The sequence below is a fragment of the Pteronotus mesoamericanus genome, unplaced genomic scaffold (genome assembly GCF_021234165.1).
Source record: "Pteronotus mesoamericanus isolate MK-2021 breed Mesoamerican mustached bat unplaced genomic scaffold, CSHL_Meso_final contig_20, whole genome shotgun sequence".
NCBI classification, from domain to species: domain Eukaryota; kingdom Metazoa; phylum Chordata; class Mammalia; order Chiroptera; family Mormoopidae; genus Pteronotus; species Pteronotus mesoamericanus.
In genome coordinates, this window is record NW_026555085.1 from 80,318,224 (window position 1) to 80,336,792 (window position 18,569).

The 18,569-nt window shown below is 40.3% G+C and overlaps 1 protein-coding gene across 10 annotated transcripts in view; it reads right to left on the reverse strand.

The window, feature by feature from the left end:
* Positions 1 to 13,929, reverse strand: part of EPB41L2 (erythrocyte membrane protein band 4.1 like 2) — a 214,260-nt gene extending 200,331 nt beyond the window's left edge. For 9 of the 10 annotated variants that reach the window (XM_054569949.1, XM_054569954.1, XM_054569959.1 and 6 more), the window contains exon 1: positions 13,835 to 13,929. The gene's annotated coding sequence lies outside the window, so the exon portion shown is untranslated. Of the gene's footprint in view, positions 1 to 13,481; positions 13,502 to 13,834 lie in introns of those variants that run through there. The other variant, XM_054569951.1, reaches the window with a different exon arrangement.
* Between the last annotated feature and the right edge of the window lie 4,640 nt (positions 13,930 to 18,569).

Sequence of the window (18,569 nt, forward strand, 5' to 3'; positions counted from 1 at the left end):
TTAAACAGAGTATACTGGGGAAAAGTAAAAGATTATTATAATAAAAATGGGCTCCAAAAATAACGGCTGAGTATGCACCACTGTCTAGCATATGACCACTGCCACATTTGCTTTTCATATACCCATGAAGGCATTTGCCACCATTTTCCAATAATCCCATAGGTCACATGCTTCCTTGTTTTTTTAATAGTATTTCAAAATGTTGACACATTTATTGAACTATTTTTGGAACACCTAGCTCTGTCTACCTTCTGGCCTCAAGATACAAATACATGAAAGCTACAGGACAGCCCTCTAGCTACAAAACTTGGCAGACCTCCTGAATTCCCCAAAAAAACTTTAATTGACAATTCCATTAAAAGCGAGAGAAAACAATGCAGAGCGAACAGCTCTAGACACAAGGAGACCTTGGCTGTGCCTGAAGCTCCATTATTGAATTGCCAAATGACTTTGGGTAAGTTTAACATCTTCCTGACTCATTTTTCTTACCTGTCAAATCTATGGTATGAAATTGCTTTAACAATCAAATGAGAAAGTGTTCTTATAATTGATTTTGAAGAGAAAAAAAATTTACAAATTAAAACTGAATTTTAAAAAGGAAAGAAAATGCTTAGAATTCCATGCCACACTCACCATATAGTTTCATGCTGTTACATACTAGGAGAAAGAAGAAATGAACAAAGCACCTAGATTAAGAAAATTGTATTTTGAAACTACCCAATGTTTCTCAAGTGTTGTTCACAAACCTACTTTACAATCTTTGCCAAACCTAAGAGCTACTATATTATTATTTATTATTGAGTACTAATCTTTAGATCAAGTCACTTAAAAAATACTTATTTAGCCTTACACTAATATCAATTAAATCACAGTTTTGAAGTATTTGTACATTTTTCTGATGCCTGCTGACACATACATTTAACCACTGTAAGAAAGATCCATCTGTGTACCATCCCAAATCATTTTAACATGCCATCACATTTTAAGGAAATACTGTCCTGATCTATTGCCTATACCACCTTCAACATTAATGAATAGAGTATTTGAACCTATAAACCACTAAAACCCCCTGGGTAATTTAACCAACACTAACCACACGCATGCATGATGAGCCTTTGGGTCTTCTTGGAACTCCCTCAGACCTCACAGCCACTACCTTATGCAGAACCTCCATTTTTTTCTTACTTCCCTCAAACCCCATACATAAAAATCCCTTAAAGTGTGTATCTTCACATTAGGGTAATTCCCGCTTGCTATTCATACCCTAGTAATGAAATTTTTCACCCTAAAAGTATTTAACAGAACCCACCTGTCTTACATGTTTCCTCTATATTCAATATTCAAAGAATATCCAAATTTATGTATACAAACCATGTGTCAACCAAAGATAAACTAAGATATGCAATAAATTCTAACATGGCCATTCCTGATACACATTCACCAAATTTGTTTTTGTTGTTTATATTTAAATCTAGTTCAAGTTATATTATATAACTTTTAAGTGCCTATAATGAATTAATTCTTACAATACTACAGAAAAAAAAACTAACATATTTGCTGATTTCCTCCTAGGAAGCACCTTCTTGTTCATCCACTTCCGTTCACTCTAGATGTTGACTAATTCACCGGACTTTTCTCTCTCTATGTACAAACATATAACTAACATTCAACTCAAGCATCTGGCATGAAAAAAAAAGGACCATTTTATTAGAGCTGCAGTCCTTACCAAATTGTGAGTACCACAGTATCTTGGGAATTTTACTTTTATCAATTTAAAACCCTAAAATCTGTGGATTAAACATGAGTTAATTTCTGTTTCTTCCCAAAACCACACTAAAATGACACCTTAGACAAATACACATTCACACACACACACACACACACACACACACACACACAGACACACACACACGGGAGGGGGCAGGCCAGCAGATGAGATATATCAACAGAATTTTAGAAGATGGAAAACAGATGTACAGAGTAACTGACTTAGCAGACAAGCGGAAGCCGAACCCTGAATTCCTATTTTGGTGAGGGCCTACCAGAAACAATACCACTGAGGGCTGAGGTGATAGAGAGTTGAAAACAGGAGACCAGTTATAAGTAAATACAAGGAACATTTAAAACTCTCTCTCCTTCCCTCCCCTCCTCCATCTCTCACTCTTCCCAATCCTTCGCAGCCAAAAACAGGAGGATCACTCTCCAGAGAAGCTGAGGGAGGAAAGGCTGTAGGTCAGGAAATCCAGATATAGGAGCAGATGTGAGGCACGCCACAGAAAACAAAGAGGTCCATGTATTCAGTGAACAAATACTCAGAGCGTAACCTACTCTGTGTCCAGGCACTGCTCTAGGTACCGGAAATACTAGGGCAAACAAAATAGACAAAAATGTTTGCCTTCATGAAGTTTATATTCCAGTGAGGGGGCAGTCAATAAACAAAAAGCAAAGTATATAATGTATCAGATGATAATAATACATAGTACAGAAGAAAGAAAAGACAAGGAAAGGAATTAGGCTATGCTGGAGCAGGGGTGAGAGTAGTCTGTACAGTAGTTGCAAATGAATGATCATGGAAAGCAAAGATCTGAAGGAGTCAAGGGGGCAAGCCATGCAAGTACACGAGGGGAGAGCATTCCAGAGAGAAAGTAAGTACAGAGGTGCATCAAGTAGGGATGGACTAGAGATATTACATACACGTAATATCTTTTTCTGAAAAAAGAAAAGGACATTAAAACAGAAAATTCAGTGACCAAGGAGGAGCTTAGAAAATTGGAAAATAAAAAAATTTAGTACAGAGATTAGAAGTAAACAATGAAGAAATTCCCCAAAAGGCAAAACAAAAGGACAAAGAGATGATAACAGAGGAAAAAAAGTAATAAAATTGGAGAGTCATTCTAGTAAATTCAACATCCAAATAACGCAGTTCCAGAAAAAACAAAGAACACAGAGGGAGAAATTATCACAGAGGTACGTACATTTCTGAAAGACAAGAGTGTCCCAGATGACAGGGCCCAGTGAGTGAGCGCCTCACACAATGAATGAAAAGCCTCCCACACCAGGAGACACACCACCCTAAAACTTCAAAACACCACGTTCAAAAGAAAATCCTGAAAACTCCTAAAGAGAACAAACTATACACACACAGAAACAGAAATTAGAATCACATCACTCTTTTCAACAGCGACACTGGGATGCTAGAATGCAATGATGTCTTCAAAATCTGGAGGAAAAGTAATCACTACCTTAGAATTCTATACCCAGACAAACTATAATAGCATTCAAACTGAGTGCAAACAAGGCATTTTAAGAGTGGAAGAAAGTTGTTTTTAGACATGCAAGATCTCAAGAAATTCACATCCTGTTTGCACTTTCTTGGGAAACTACTGGAAGATGTACTCAGGTAAAGTAAGAGTTAAGAAAGGGATATGGAGCCCAGAAACCTGGGAGGCCAGGAAGAGCACAGCGCAGCAGTTCTAGAAATAAACCAGTCCAGGAGGCTAGAGGGCCCGGAAGGATGTCTCTGAGAAAAAAGAAAAGGGTTGTCAATAGTTTTCAGTGTAGTTTAGGGCTAAATTAAGGATGGAAGGGGGAAGGCAATTAACTTCAGAACAAAACAAAAAGGTGAAAAAAAATTGCATCCAATCAGAGCACTTTACATGGCTTAGCTACTCCATGTATGTGGTGTAGAATGAGAGAGTGTGAGTCAATGTGCGGGAAGAGGGAGTTAGGAAAGAAGGCTAATTCCAACCAATGAGTACTACTTTTTACTGTGTGATTCAAGAATCATGCTGGAATTGGGAGTACCTTTTATCTTGGGTTTTTTTTTAAGATTTTATTTATTTATTTTTAGAGAGGTCAGCTTCCTAATCATAACTTTCAAAAGAAAAACAAGTTAGGAAAACAAGCTTGTCTTTTATAAAAATCAGATACTCTAGGTGCCAACAAATTCCTAAAAACCTGAAGTTCTATGCAGTAAAAGCGTTAAGTGATTAAAAGCAGTAACTAGCCCTCCCTAGCATAAGAAGCACAAGTTTCAGCAGCACACAGGCTGGGTGACCTTAAGCAAATATTCAATGGTTAAGCCTCAGTTTTTTTTCCATCTATAAAATGAGCTGCATCCCAACTTCAAGGTGCTGCTGCAAGAAGGACTGGGATATTAACATGTGTAAAGCACCAGCTACCATCCTTGGCTTGCGGTCTATTGTCTATAAGAGTTTTTTCCTTCCTTTTTTTATATGCTTATTAATTTTCAATAAGCATGATTACTGAAATTAAGTCAGGCTTCTGGCCTGACTTAATTACTTAAAACTGAACCTAGAACAAAGCCAACCCATGAGCGTAAAATGCACTTGTCCAGGACAGGTTAAGCAGATGACAAAGTGGCTGCTGTGAGAGCACCTGAAGCCACATGGGGATTGGGGGCAAAGAAAGCAAGAAGTATCAAACAGAAGCCTACAACTCTGGAGTAATCTTAGAAAAACTAATAATGATAATAAAGAAATTGAACTAGACTTAGTCTCTAGATGCACCCACCAATTTAACCCTTCAGAGGTCATGGCTGATCTGAGATACAAACTCTTTTCTTAAAGAAAAGCCAGGAAGCAGAGGAACAGGTCTACTATACTACAGGGTTGAAATCTGCAGAATTCAGACTGTGGGAAACCTACATAGAACAACCAATGAAGTTTCTGCAACAAATAAATTGCAAGAAAAAAGAAGAAGGGGAAACCATAACTTATTGGTCTTTAAAGTTATATCAACCAAGCATAATGTGTAGCTCTTAACTGGATCTTCAATCAAACTAATTTTTTTTTCAAAAACTGATACTTGAGATATAAAGAACAGACTGGTGGTTGCCAGAGGCAGGGGGTCAGGGGTTGGCAAAATGGATCAAAGGGATCAAAAGATACAAACTTCCAGTCATAAAATAAATCCTGGGGATATAATATATAGCATGGTGACTATAATTAATAACACTATATTGAGTATTTTAAAGTTGCTAAGAGAATAGATCTCAAAAGTTCTCACCACAAGGAAAAAAAATGTATAACCATGTAGTAATGAATGTTAACTAACTTATCATGGTGATCATTGCAATGTACACAAATATCAGATCATTATGCTGAACACCTGAAACTGATATAATGTTATACTTCAATTCTATCTCATTAAAAAAATGATACTTGAGATAACTGGACATCTGAATGGCCACAATTAGATATTTGATGATATTAAGGCGTTTTTAGGGTAATGATAGTATTCCAGTTATGTTTACAACAAAGTCCTTCTAGAAATACACACTACAACATTAAATGATGAAATGGGAAAAAAGGCTTTTAAAAAAACCAAACAACATCCAAATAAGGTACAACTATAGGCTCCTGGAGTGTAACACGAGGCTTCAAAGAACAAGGATGTGTTTATGAACAATGAGTCATGAAGTCTAGGAGGACACTGGAAAGAGCCTACTGTGAGCGGGCACTGATTAGTGGGCTCCAATAACTAAGACCAACAGTGCCCCAAAGGTGAGTCTTCAGGAAGAGGGGAGCGGGAAATGACTGCTGGCCCGAAAGATAGAAGAGCCCCACTGCCAGGAATCCCTACGGTAAGGTCATACAGATCTGGGCTTTTTTTGCATCTTTCGACCGACATTTTTTTTTTTTTAAAGGTGCAAATTCAATAGCCTGAAGGAGACAGATGTATATTGAAAATGTCTACAGGTAAGACAAAAGGAAATGGGAGAAACTTCAGCAAAGCAGGGAGAGGATGACCTGTGCAAAATGGGGCAGGAACCGCTAAGGCCCAGCTGACGGCCGTTGCACCAGAGGAGCACAAGCCCGGTGTTTCCCAGGTGGGCCGGCCCGAGACCCTCCAGTTTCCCCAGAGAAGCCTAAAATAAGGATACTTATGTGAAACCTCCTGATTTCTTAATGTTGGCAACAAATTTAAAAGTCAATACACTATGTCAAAGGAAAGTAATGTCTGCAGGTCTATTTCTCGTACAAAAATATGTACTGGGTTTTTAGCGGTCACATTTTTATGCCACTTGCAGAGATTTAAACATTATCAATAGAAATCCCATTCACAGATTTCTTTCAGCAAGCTTACTAAGTTATAGAGGGGAAGTTATCGTATAGTAGAATGCATACATATTTTACACTCAGAGTAAGTTACCTCTGGCAACATAACAGAAAAACTACATTCTCCCCGTATGGAGGACAGACTGTTCCATGATGTGACCACAGTGGGACCAGCCCGCTAGATCCTGGCCAAAACAGAGAATGTTTTCCTGTAAATCCCCTTGGATACTGTCTGATCCACCCCTCCCAGCACCCCACCACATGCTTGTTCCTGGAGCAGACGACTGCTCTGTTCCAGGCAAGCATGCAGGCGTTTTCCCCTTCTGTGGGGCAGGTCATACGCCAGTGCCCCATCCATCCTGCCCTGCCCTGTGTGATTCTTTAGCACCCGCCCTGCAGCAGAGGAAATAATCCATGTCGTCCTGGCACAGCCCAAGACGCACCTTGTATATAAACTCCTGATGTAATATGCTGAAGTTGTTGGCCTCTGTCTTTGGTCTCTCGGCCCTAGGAAATTTTACAAACACTCTGTGTTGTTGAAACAAGAGCCAAAGAGCTCTGCCAGGTGTATGTTCTTTTGAATACTACCAAAAGGAATAGACAGTCTGTTAAAGTTTTCTAAAAGTTCAAAAATTCTAGAGATTGTACTGTAATTGTTAAAAAGTGGTTTTAACTTGTGATGACCATAGAAAATTACAGTTTCATATCAATAAACTGTAGTTCCACACAGATAACTATTCCTGACCACTGCAAAAAAAAACAACTGCTAACCACATATTCACAATCAACCCACTAAGTCTTTTCTTAACCTAACAATTTTCACAGATGTCAGGCACCATGAAGAGCATTTTATAAGCACTAGCTCATTTAATCCTCATATAATTCTATGAGGTAGGTTGATTGTCCACCCCATACTAAAGATAAGAAAACTAAGGCTTTGAGAAATAATTTACCCAAGGTTACTGACGTTAAGTGACAGTCTAACCAGCACCTAATAGTGTAGATTGATCCCTTCTAATCAAGATTTCCATCAAAGAAATTTGTGAGAAAATAAAAGTCCATTTGTTAAATTCACTAAATTCACAGGTAAGAATGTAAGAGGCCAAGATGCCATCAGAATTCAGCCTAACCTTGACAAATGGGTTAAAAAAAAAAGACAATTGAATGGAAATAAGTGCAGGAGGATAGGGGAATCTGTTATGAAAGTACAGTATGGTAATATTAAGAAAGAGAAAAAAAAAGTCTTAAGATTTGGATTTCCTAATGTCAAAAGTAAGAACTGAACTAGATCAGCAGTTTTCAATCCTTTCTGTTTCCCAAAACCATTTCAAAAACTGCTCCCAAAAACACCTCCTCCCCTCCCCCCCTCTCTTTTTCTCTCTCTGACACACATACACAGACACCAATTTACTTACAGTCTCAGACAGTTCATGAACTTGTAACACCCACCCTGGGCAACACTTTCTCCACTAACCCCATTTCCCACCTCAGGTTGGATCTGAACTAAATGACCCCTATATGCCCTTTTATCCACTAGGTGAATGAACCTAAGGTGAAAAACAAGTGGCCTGTTTGGACAAAAAGAAAAAGAACCTAACAGTTATGGCAGAGATTTTCATTTAATATCTTCAAGCACGTGTACCTCTACTACTAGAATCAAAAATGAGATTACACTCAGCACTGTTATCCTGGTGATGAGTCCAGCTCCGAAGCTCATAAGGAGGTCTAAGAACCTGAAGTCAGGGCTTGGAAAAGATGCTTAGAGAGCTGGGTAATCAGATCTATATGAAAAAATTTTTAAACCACAATTATCTTGGAAAAGGCAATTAGAGGGTGACCTAAGTCTTTTTTAAGTATTTGAAAACTCTTTCATAGAGGTTGATAGTGAGGCCCTGAAAAGGGCAAAGCAAGAGGAAACTGAGTTTTCAATTATAGCAAAAAAGGTTTAATTTACATACAATGAACTTTACATACCTGACCTAGACAATAAAATTTTACTAATGAACAGTGACAAAAATCACTTTGGAACCATTTCGATGCCCTCTGGTTCTTAAACTGGAAGGAACTAAAATCATCCCCATGACACTGAATATAGTTACATATGTAAAACGTCATCTTGGTTACCAAAAGAAAAGCCTTACTTAAGAAACTTCTCAGATTAAATAAAAAGATAATTCTCATTCCTCAAATTTAGTCCATATTACTACAAAGATTATTTAGAAGGCAATCTGTATACATTTAGACCTTAATGACTCTAATATGCCAAAGTGAAAAAAATACCAAAGTGCAGAGAATTATTTGTGAAATAAAAACATATTTCCATGTTAAAAGTAACTGAGAATATGAAATAAGCCCAATTTCAATCTTTGGGAAAAAAATCCAGAAACCATATGAATGTACTCACAGGCCACATGAGGCCTAACCCTATTCTAAGAGGTAAGAAACATCACTTTAAAAATGAAAAAAAAAATGTTTTAAAGATTTTATTTATTTTTAGAGAGAGGGGAAGGGAAGAAGAGAGGGAGAGAAACATCAATGTGTGGTTGCCTCTCACGGGCCCCCTCTACTGGGGACCTGGCCTGCAACACAGGCATGTGCCCTGACTGGGAATCGAACTGGCAACGCTTTGGTTCTCAGGACGGCACTCAATCCACTGAGCCACACCAGCCAGGGCTAAAAATGAAAATGTTGAGACCACCGCTAAAATTCTCATTAAAAATAAATACCATGGCAAACACTTGGTATTTAGGGAATATATAGATTATCTACCCTTCCAGACATGAAAAACATGCATCTAAGAAACACACATAGATCTCAAGCCAACCACAAAACAAGAGGAAACAACATCCAGTAGAAGGAAAAGCAAATACCCTATATAAAATATTACCTGTATGACAGGCATTTCTATGTGTAACAGTACCGAATCCTACAAAGTCAACTCCAACTTTCAAAGAATCTTCACTAAAAGCACCTCTAATATATTACATAAAGGTTCAATGAATTGATTCATCAAATTTATTAACCGTAAGCAATGTTATAGGTCTCCACATAACAAATATACAGTCATACCTCGGTACTCATTGGCTTCAGAACTCGTCAAATCCTGTACTCATTGCATTTTGACAAGATAAAAAGGTTTTGTCACTCGGCACTTGCTCGGGACTCATCCCACTTCCTAGAACTTGTATGTGTCACAAAACACAACCCACAAGAGAAAATGATTCATCATCTAGTACTCCTCGGTGTCGGCACTCGTGTCACAAGTTCCGGAACAAATTAACCATGAGTACCGAGGTACCACTGTATATATTTTTTAAAGTGTGTTTATGTCTGTATATTTTGTACGAGTCAAAAAATCCGTTTGTTTTTTCCCGTTAAGATGGCCCTAGCGCACTTAGTTCTTTCACTTTATTCAAAACAATTTTGTTGGATTGTATTGTGACAGCTGTCATATCAGGATGCATTTAAGAAAAAATCAAAATTGATGAATTTTGGGGTAGCCGTTTTAATATTGATGATGGAAGAAAACAACAAACATTTTTGGCATATTACGCTTTACTATTTCAAGAAAGGTAAAAATGCAACTGAAACCCAAAAAAGAAATAGATTAGTGCAGTGAATGGAGGCGGAGTTATGACTGATCAAATGTGTCAAAAGTGGTTTGTGAAGTTTTGTGCTGGAGATTTCTCACTGGACGATGCTCCATGGAGTTGAAGTTGATGATGATCAAATTGAGACATTAATTGAGAACAATCAATGTTACAGCACACAGGAGATAGCCAACATACTCAATATCCAAATCAATAAAGTTATTGGTGAAAATGGAAAATGTATCTTTTATTTACAGAAAAAACTAAACAGACTTTTTGACCAACCCAATATATTCCTGCTTTCAAAATATTCCCACTTTCATACAAAATACACATACACTTTATGGGGGGTGGGAGACTTAGAAAGCATTGGTTATCACAATCAGTTATTTCTAGCTGCTATTCAAGATAATTTTTTTTTCTGTGCTTTTTGGTTTACCTGTAACTTCTAAATAACTATATTATTTATATTTGGAGGCCAAATGGAGGCCCTGTAGTTAATGACACCAGACATTGATTCCATTTTAGATTTTAATCTGGGGCACTGCCCAGTCAGAGGAATTATAAAAATCTTATGAATATCAAGTTGCTGGTTTGTGCCAAAACATAGCAATCCCAGAAGACGCTGTCTGGAATCTGTGGAGGAATCATCTACAAATCTTCTATTAACTCTGGCCTTCCAAAGGTGCTGGACATGTATGTGTGCTGAGAGGAAGGGGCAATGACTGAAAATGGATTTGCTGACTCCTAAAGGTCCGGCCCTGGCCCTGAGATTCCAAGATTCTATAAAAGGGCAGTAAATTAGGGTTTGGCTAGTATTCGCTAACTACTGCAGCCAGCAGAAACATTTACTTGAGGCTTTTAAATCTGTAAGGGTGCCCAATGGTTAGCTACAGTAATTTTGAATCTGAAAAAGCAAACAAGGCCCCTGAAAAGGTTTCTAAATAAAAGGGGGAGGAGGTAGGCACAAATCCTTTGTTTTCTCCAAATAAACAACACCAATTTTAAAAATGCAAAATTTGACCCTCAGCAATATTGATTCTTATAAACTATTTTATTGCTTTATAAAAAGACTAGCAATTCATACTTTTCAAAAAGTCCACACACAGCTTTTAAACAGACTACTTCAGTACAAAAAAGAAAAAAGAAAGGGTTTATACTTCCCTGTGGAAACAGAAACAGTCAAGTCTTCAAAAATATTTAGCATTCTGTTATATAAAATATAAACCCCACATTCCTAAATAAAATGGCAAAGACAGAACCTTTGTAATTCTCTACCACAGTAATATGAGAGTGGTGATTCAGAGCAAAACCTGATGTTAAAGTTAACTATACAATATTACTAATTACAGAGTAATTTTACCAATAAATATTTTGGTTGAGGACTGCTTTGTCATCTTTGCAAGTATTTTTAGTTGAAAGCAAGTAGTTGGGTAGTACACGTGGACATGGTTATGATTTTTAAAAATCTATTTTTAAAATCTGGTGGCTGGATCGGGTTTCTAAACTCAATTCTTTAGAACCAGTAATTTGGAAAGGGTAAACCACAAGAGCGTTACATTAAGAAGCAAAGGACCTAACAAGTTCACCAACTCAGATCAGCACAAAGTTAACCTGGAAACCTCCAAGTATTCACAAATCTAATGCTGGGCCAAGAAAGTCACTATATATAAAAACTTTACTAGCTCTCCAAACACAGTAAGAGCTATCTGAATTTACTAGTTTTATATATTTGCATTGTTTTTTTTTTGTGGGCCTCTCTTCAGATTTGTCTCCTAAATCTGAAAATTTGCTTCTTTCTACTGGAATTAAATTTCAGGTTTTAATATACATATCCAGTTGTATACATACCCAGTTTAATACACAAACCTAGTTGAAAATAGTCCATAGCAGTTTAAATTTCTTTTTCAAGTCAGGTATAATTTTACTGAAATGAAATTCTAACTTTATTAAATGATGATTTTTTATCGCTTTTAATCACTTTAAGCAGCCCTTATTCAATTTAGAGATCAAGAATTTGAGACTGGGAGCTCAACTCAGCCACATGTTTTCTCTGCAAGGTCTTTGCACACACTGCTCTATCTACTTCAACTAGAGGTAAAGGATTAAAGAACTGTTATGACTAGGTCTTTCTTAAAAGGGGATGTTTTAAAAAGGAAAGAAACTGTCCCTTCCAGTTACTCTAAATGAGCAGCCTCTTGTTCTCTGCAGTCCTTCAGCACACAAGACCACTACTGACTTCAGTGGGAATTCTGCCCAAGAAGTGAGGAAGACAGGATAGGATTAAATTAGCCCTAAATCCATGCCATTGTTCCAAGCCATCTCCACTTGTACAGTTCTCCAATAACCTCCAAAGAGTAGATATTTGAAGTTTGATGGTAGTTCTTAAATTAAATTATAGGAGTGATCACTCAAGCTGACAGGTGACACAGCCAAGCTCTTAAAAAGTTGTGTCAGCCTGAAGAATGTACTGGGTTTACCCTTATCACAATTCAAGATTGCATTGCAATGCAGCCCAATCAGTGGCTGCAAGAGCAACCCAGTGATTTCCCACAGCAATGAGCCTGCAAACGGAAACCGAATAGGATTAAGTGCTATTTGTTTCCCGGTAAAACCAGTTGAAAGACTGAGAATTTTAAATCCCAGTTCCTGCGGCCAACAAATTCACTCGGTTTCCCTCAAGTGTTAAACCCAAGGGGAAATGTAATAGGACACCCACTAAAATGCTTTTTCAATACAGTGATGTAGAGATATAGAAATAATGGATTCCGATAAAAGAACAAAAATAAGGGGAAAAATAAAGAGGGAACGAAAAAAAGGGAAGAATAAAGAAAAACAATAAGAACAAGAGGCCTGGCACATACATGCCATTTCAGATGCAAGAAGGTCATGACACTGAGGAAAAGATGTGATTCAGAAAAGGGAAGATACATCCACAGCTCTTCTTAGGTTCCCTACCTTCCCATCTACCCACTCAGGACTCTTAAAAACAGGGGCAGCGATTGTGGTGATGGAGATTTCAATTTAAGGCGTCCTCGGTCAGTAGGGAGGCTCCACATACAGATCCCTCCCAAAAATAATAGACTCTAGGCCAAAGCTCTTTTAACCTCACAAAACAAAACAAAAAAAAAATTTAAAAAACCTGACCTCAAAGGAAGTTTGCGATCTTGGGAAGCATAATCACCGACGTCCGTCCGCAGACATCCCTCCCTGCTGCTAGCTAGGACAGCGTTGCAGGCTGGGGATGGGGTCCCGGACGCCAATCCCAACTCTGCCCGTTCCGTTCTGTTTTCCTCCTCCTCCTCCTTCCCTTGCAGCTCACCTAAAAATGCTTCTAACCCTCTGCCTCCAGCCCCAGAGGAGGAAAAAATGCCATCTGCGGGAAGATGGCCAGGCTGTCGGAATTGTAAGGATCCGCGCGCAAAACGTGCGTCCTTCTCCGCATCCGCGCGGGATGACGCGGGGCTCGACCCCCAGGGCGCGTGGGACAGGCGCGTGGCACTCGCCCGGCTCCTCGCAGTGCCCACACAGGCAGATGGCCCGAGAAGGCGCAGCGTCCCCGTCTGCGTTTCCTCTCCCAAAATCATACTACCGAAGGCCGCCGCTGCCGCTGCTGCGTCCCCGGAACCCCGGCGTACATCGCCAGGCGCCGAAGGCGGGCGGCTGCTCCTGGCCAAGACCCGCTCTTTCATCACGGCCCGCGCCCCGATGGAGCCGGATTCCAGCTCCAGCCGCTCCTCGGGATCGGGGCGCGAGACCCTGAGCCCATGGCACGCGGGCGGAGCCCACACAGTCCTCACCGTATCCCTACCTCTCCGAGCTACGACAAGACTTGGCCCCGGCTCCCAAGGAAGGGGGGAGAGGGATCCACAGTAGAGCGGAGAAGCGAGGATCTGGCCGGGAGCAACAGGACCCGCACTCTAGAAAGGGAATGGGGTCCAGCAGAAACGGGGAGGAGAGGAGAGGGAACTGCAGAAAATCCCAAAGCCGGCCGCCCTCCCCCCAAGTGGGACCGTCCCGCCACCGCTTCCTGCCTGGGATCAGCTTCCCAGCTGCAGCCAGAGGAAAAATCCGAGCCGCCCCTGCAGTTTCGCAGGACGAGTCAGTGGGCCCGGGTTCCACTGCCTTAGGCCCGCCATTCCACAGCCCCGCATGCTTCCTTACCCGGACACCGCACTCCAGAAGCTCTCTCGCCGCGGGGACCTGTCCCGCTTCAGCCCCAGCTTCTCCGCAACCGCGCCCGCCTCCTCCCTCTGCTAGGTTTCAAATTGAAATTCCCTGACTGGGGCCGTCAGAGGACTCGCAGCGCTGGCCCCGCCCCCTCGGAGCGGAAGCCCCTCCCGCGCCCCCGCCGGACGAGCCCCCGGCACGAAAACCCCTCGGGCCTCGCCACGCCCCGCTGCTCCCAGACCACGCCCCCGAGGCGGTGCGTGCTGCCCTTCCCGCGGGATCCTCTGAGATCCGTCGCCTGGTACCCCAGGCTGGAAGGACATCTGACCCTCAAAGCAGCCCGGGATAACGAGTGCTTATGCGGTTGGGCAAGGCGTTGTTCCTTGCGAATCCCAACCTTAAATGCCCTTTTATCAACTTTTAAAACTTGTTTCTCCAAAGTAAATTCTCTGACTAAACCTTTTTGAACACCTATTCAATGGCAGGCAAGGCTAGGCCCTGGAGACACGGAAATAAGGAAAACTGGGTCCCTCTTAGTCTAGAGTGGAAGTGCTGTCACAGAGAGGGCATTGAAGAGGAACAATTTAGTCTTCCTGTGGGAGGAACAGGAGGAATTGGGGAAACCCCAGGAAGCAGGGGCTTTTTTCTAAGCCCAAAGTGTGAGAGGATTTCTCCAGGCCTGGGAGCCTGGGTTGCAGAGCAGAATATGGCTGAAAAAGAGGCTGGAGACCTAGGTTAAGGCCATTGTGGAAAGCCACACACACACACACAAATACCTCCCAGTTCTTTCCTTTCGTGTAAATTACATGCTCTCTGTCAGATTTTACTTCTCTGAATGTTTGCATGTCCAACAGGATGTGCAGGTCATTGCCTCTGGCATCTGTACCTCTTGTCCTTTGCCTCCTCCCACCTTTACTGAGGTCTTTAGTGACTCCACCTCCACCAAAGTAAAGTCTTCTTTTCTTTTCTAACCATAACCTTTTCTAAAATTAACAATGCCAAATGAAACCTCAGCTACAATGCCTTCCATGTGCATGATGCTTTTCAGTTAACAAAGCACGTTCACCTATTTTATCATTTGATCTTCACAATAACTTATAAAGAATCAGAGCAAGTATTATCTTCATTATATCAAAGAGAAAATTAAGAGTCAGGAAAATAAATTATTTGCTAAGGTTCTACTGGTGAGTAATAAAAATAATAATTGCTACTATTTATTGCATGCTATATGTGCTAGATGTTGTTCTAAGTCCCTCACCTATGTTAACTTATTTAATCCCCCATATGCTAGGTACCCAAGTTAAACTTAAGACTCACTGGTACAGAAAGAATCTGATTAGGTAGCAGGTCTGGTAAAGAAGACCTGGGAATTTTACCAGACAAATACTATTAGGAGCTTTGAGGCAGATTTACAATGAAACTTACAAAAACTTAAGCTTCAGGATCCTTCATTTTCATGGGTCTTGAAATTAATTATATATTTATAAAAAACAAAATTATTAAAGAGAGTCCCTATGTTTTATAAGCTTTATGGCCCATAAAACTGTAGTCTGTTCCTGATGAAAACTCTTTAAAATACTAATGCAAAATAATAATATAAATGTAGGAATAATTAATAAAATATGCCTTTATCATAGGAAATAATATCCTTACTATATTCTCCTTTGAAGCAAATGAATCATTTCTGTATGCCGCCTTTTAAGAGGAATATTGACAAGCTAAATTATATCCATAGTTGGGTGACTTTGATAATGCAGGAAAAAAGCAAGATTTAGCCTAAACAGATGAGTAAAGGTGATGGAAAGGTTGTTATCAAATATGTAAAGTCTGTTGTGTGGAAGAAGAACTAGACTCTGTATTCTGGACACAGTCTCACATGGCCCCAACATTTCAGTGGAATGGAGCAGATTCGATGAGAGCTTGGCAAGAACTGATAGTAGAAAAATCAAGTTCCAGGAGCTTTAAGGAAGTAAAGAAAATATAAAACATGGCACCATACGGATATATGCAAACAACAGGTGGTAGTCCAGGCAAGCAGGGAGGTCTTAACAGGGAGACAAAAGGGGTTTGGACAGACAAGAAGGACAAAGTCCTGAACAGGTGATATCCAGTGATGTCAGCAAGCTAAAACACTGGCATCATGTGGCAGGACTAACAGGCTGTGGTTCAAGGCCAGAACATTAATCAGCAGGAAAAGAGACTGATAAAAGCAAGGCTGGGTCTTCCCACTAGACAGAGTAGAATCACAGGCAAAGGACTTGACACAAAGAGCAAAACAGGAACCTAGATTCTGGCCTGAGAGTCACCATATCCAAATTTAGCATTGCAGCCTCAAACCGTAACACCACCTACAGGCAAAGCCAGTCTGGCAATTTGGACTAGAAATTTACCCAGCACCTCCTTAGTGCCTTTTCTTACGAACTCACACAGCAATTTCTAAGACATCTGGATCTCACTATACTAGTGACTCCTTTTATCTTTGTGCCTTCTGAATGCCAAACCCAACCACATGAAAATATTGAAGTGGCTCTGGATTGAGAACCTACCGTTACTTTACATGGTCCCCAGGCAGGAATATCTAACCATTCACTCTCATTTTTCTGTCAGGCTAAGGCAATCTCAAACTTTACTGGGATTGTATGCATCCCTAGTTCCACTGCCATAACAACAGAAGATGCCACACAAATGTCAACAGGAGTCAAACTATCCCCTGGCCAATCCTTGAAGCTGTTTCAGTTATCTGTGGCTACATGACCCCAAAACTTTATGATAATCATTTTACTGCTCATGATTCTTCAGGGTAGGCATTGAAGCCGGGCTCAACAGGGTGGCTCATCTCTGCTCTGTGTGGTGTCAATTGGGAGGCACACCTGTGGATGACAGATCTGAGATGGCCTCACTCACATGTCTGGCAGTTGGTGCTTCCTGTTAACGGGGTAGCCTAATTTCTTCTCCAAATGGACTCTGATCTTCCAGGAACTTTCTCTCACCATGCGGCCTCTTAGCAGAATAGCCCAGACTTTCTTACATAACACCTGGCTTCTAAGAAGATAAAAACAAAACCTGTAAGGCCTTTAAGGCCTTACCGCAGAAGTCACAGCATCACTTATATCCAATCCTGTTGGTCAAGGCAAGTCACAGAGCCAACTCCAGTTCAAGGAGAGAGAATCACAGACTTTAGCACTTGATAGGAAGAGTATAATGTATGTACAGATGGAAAGCACTGTTGGCAGCCACCTTGGGAAACATTTTACCACACAAGCCATGTTTTTCTAGTCTAGTATTAGAGTCTGCCTCCTAAGCGGCTCTTTTTTTATTCCCATCAGCAGTAAAATTTTCCAAAGGCTTTTTTTTTTCTCAAAAGCCTCCCCTTTTCTATCTAAATCACACTGAGCCATAATAATCCCCTTTTTTTCTAAATTTAATCTTTATTGTATTTTTTCCCATTACCATTTAGCCCCCTTAGACTGTCCTTCCCCCAGCAATCACCCTGCTGTTGTCCATGTCCATGAGTCCTTTTTCCTTTTTGCTCAGTCCCTCTACCCCGTAATCTCCTCCTAACTCGCTGTCATCTTTTCTCCATCTATGAGTCTGTTTCTATTCTCCTTATTGGTTTTTTAACCAATTAAAAAATTTTTAATTTTGTTCATTAGATTCCACATATAAGTGAAATCATATGGTGTTTTTCTTTCTCTGATTGGCTCATTTCACTGAGCGTAATGTTCTCCAGGTCTATCTATACTGTCGCAAAGGGAAAAAATTTATTCTTTTTTACCGCCATGTAGTATTCCATTGTATAAATGTCCCACAGTTGTTTTATCCAGTCATCTACTCATGGACACTGGCTGCTTCCATATCTTGGCACTTTAAATAACACTGCAATGAACATAGCGGTGCTTGTGTTTTTTCAAATTAGTGTTTGGGGTTCTTTCAGATATATTCCCAGAAGCGGGATCACTGGGTCAAAAGGCAGATCCATTTTTAATTTTTTGAAGTAGCTCCATCCTGCTTTCCACAGTGGCTGCATCCATCTGCATTCCTTTTGAAAGGCCACTCCCAACTATGGCTTATTCAAGGTATAAGTATCTCGAGCCTGCCAAACCGAGGTATTCCCTCAATTGTAGTTGGAGCTGTGCCACGCACACAGCCGCGCTTCATCTGGCTCAGTGACAGAGACAGAAGCCTGGACATGCTGTTTCCCATGAGCTGGGGCGGAATCTCCACAGTTGCACTCTATGGGATCTCATGGCCAATTGCTCCATAAATCTGAAAGCAGAAATAGGAGATGTCCCCTAAAAAGCTACGTTTGGGAAGAGTGAAACAAAGATGCATTATTTCAGTTTAACAATCTGTTGCGTACCAGGCCTCATGTCATGCCCTGGACTTTAGAAAACTGACTAATATGTTGTCCTTGCTGTGGTGGAGTTCACAGTCTGGCAGATAATAAAATTAGTCAAAGGGAATCAGGAATTCTGGTTTCTATCTGTGCCCTATATTGTCCTTGCTACCTAGGACAGACAGTAGTCTCTGCCATTTTATGTAGAGTATATAAGAAATACAATGATAAAATAACATCTTTTGATATTAATATGTAAGCATCATTGAGTCAGTACCATTTTGTACCAATTCAAGCAATAATACAGAGCAAGTTTGTAAAATTTTATATTTGACTTTGATTCTCATTGGTAAGTAAAGAAAGATTATAGGGCCTTCCATATATGCCTGATCT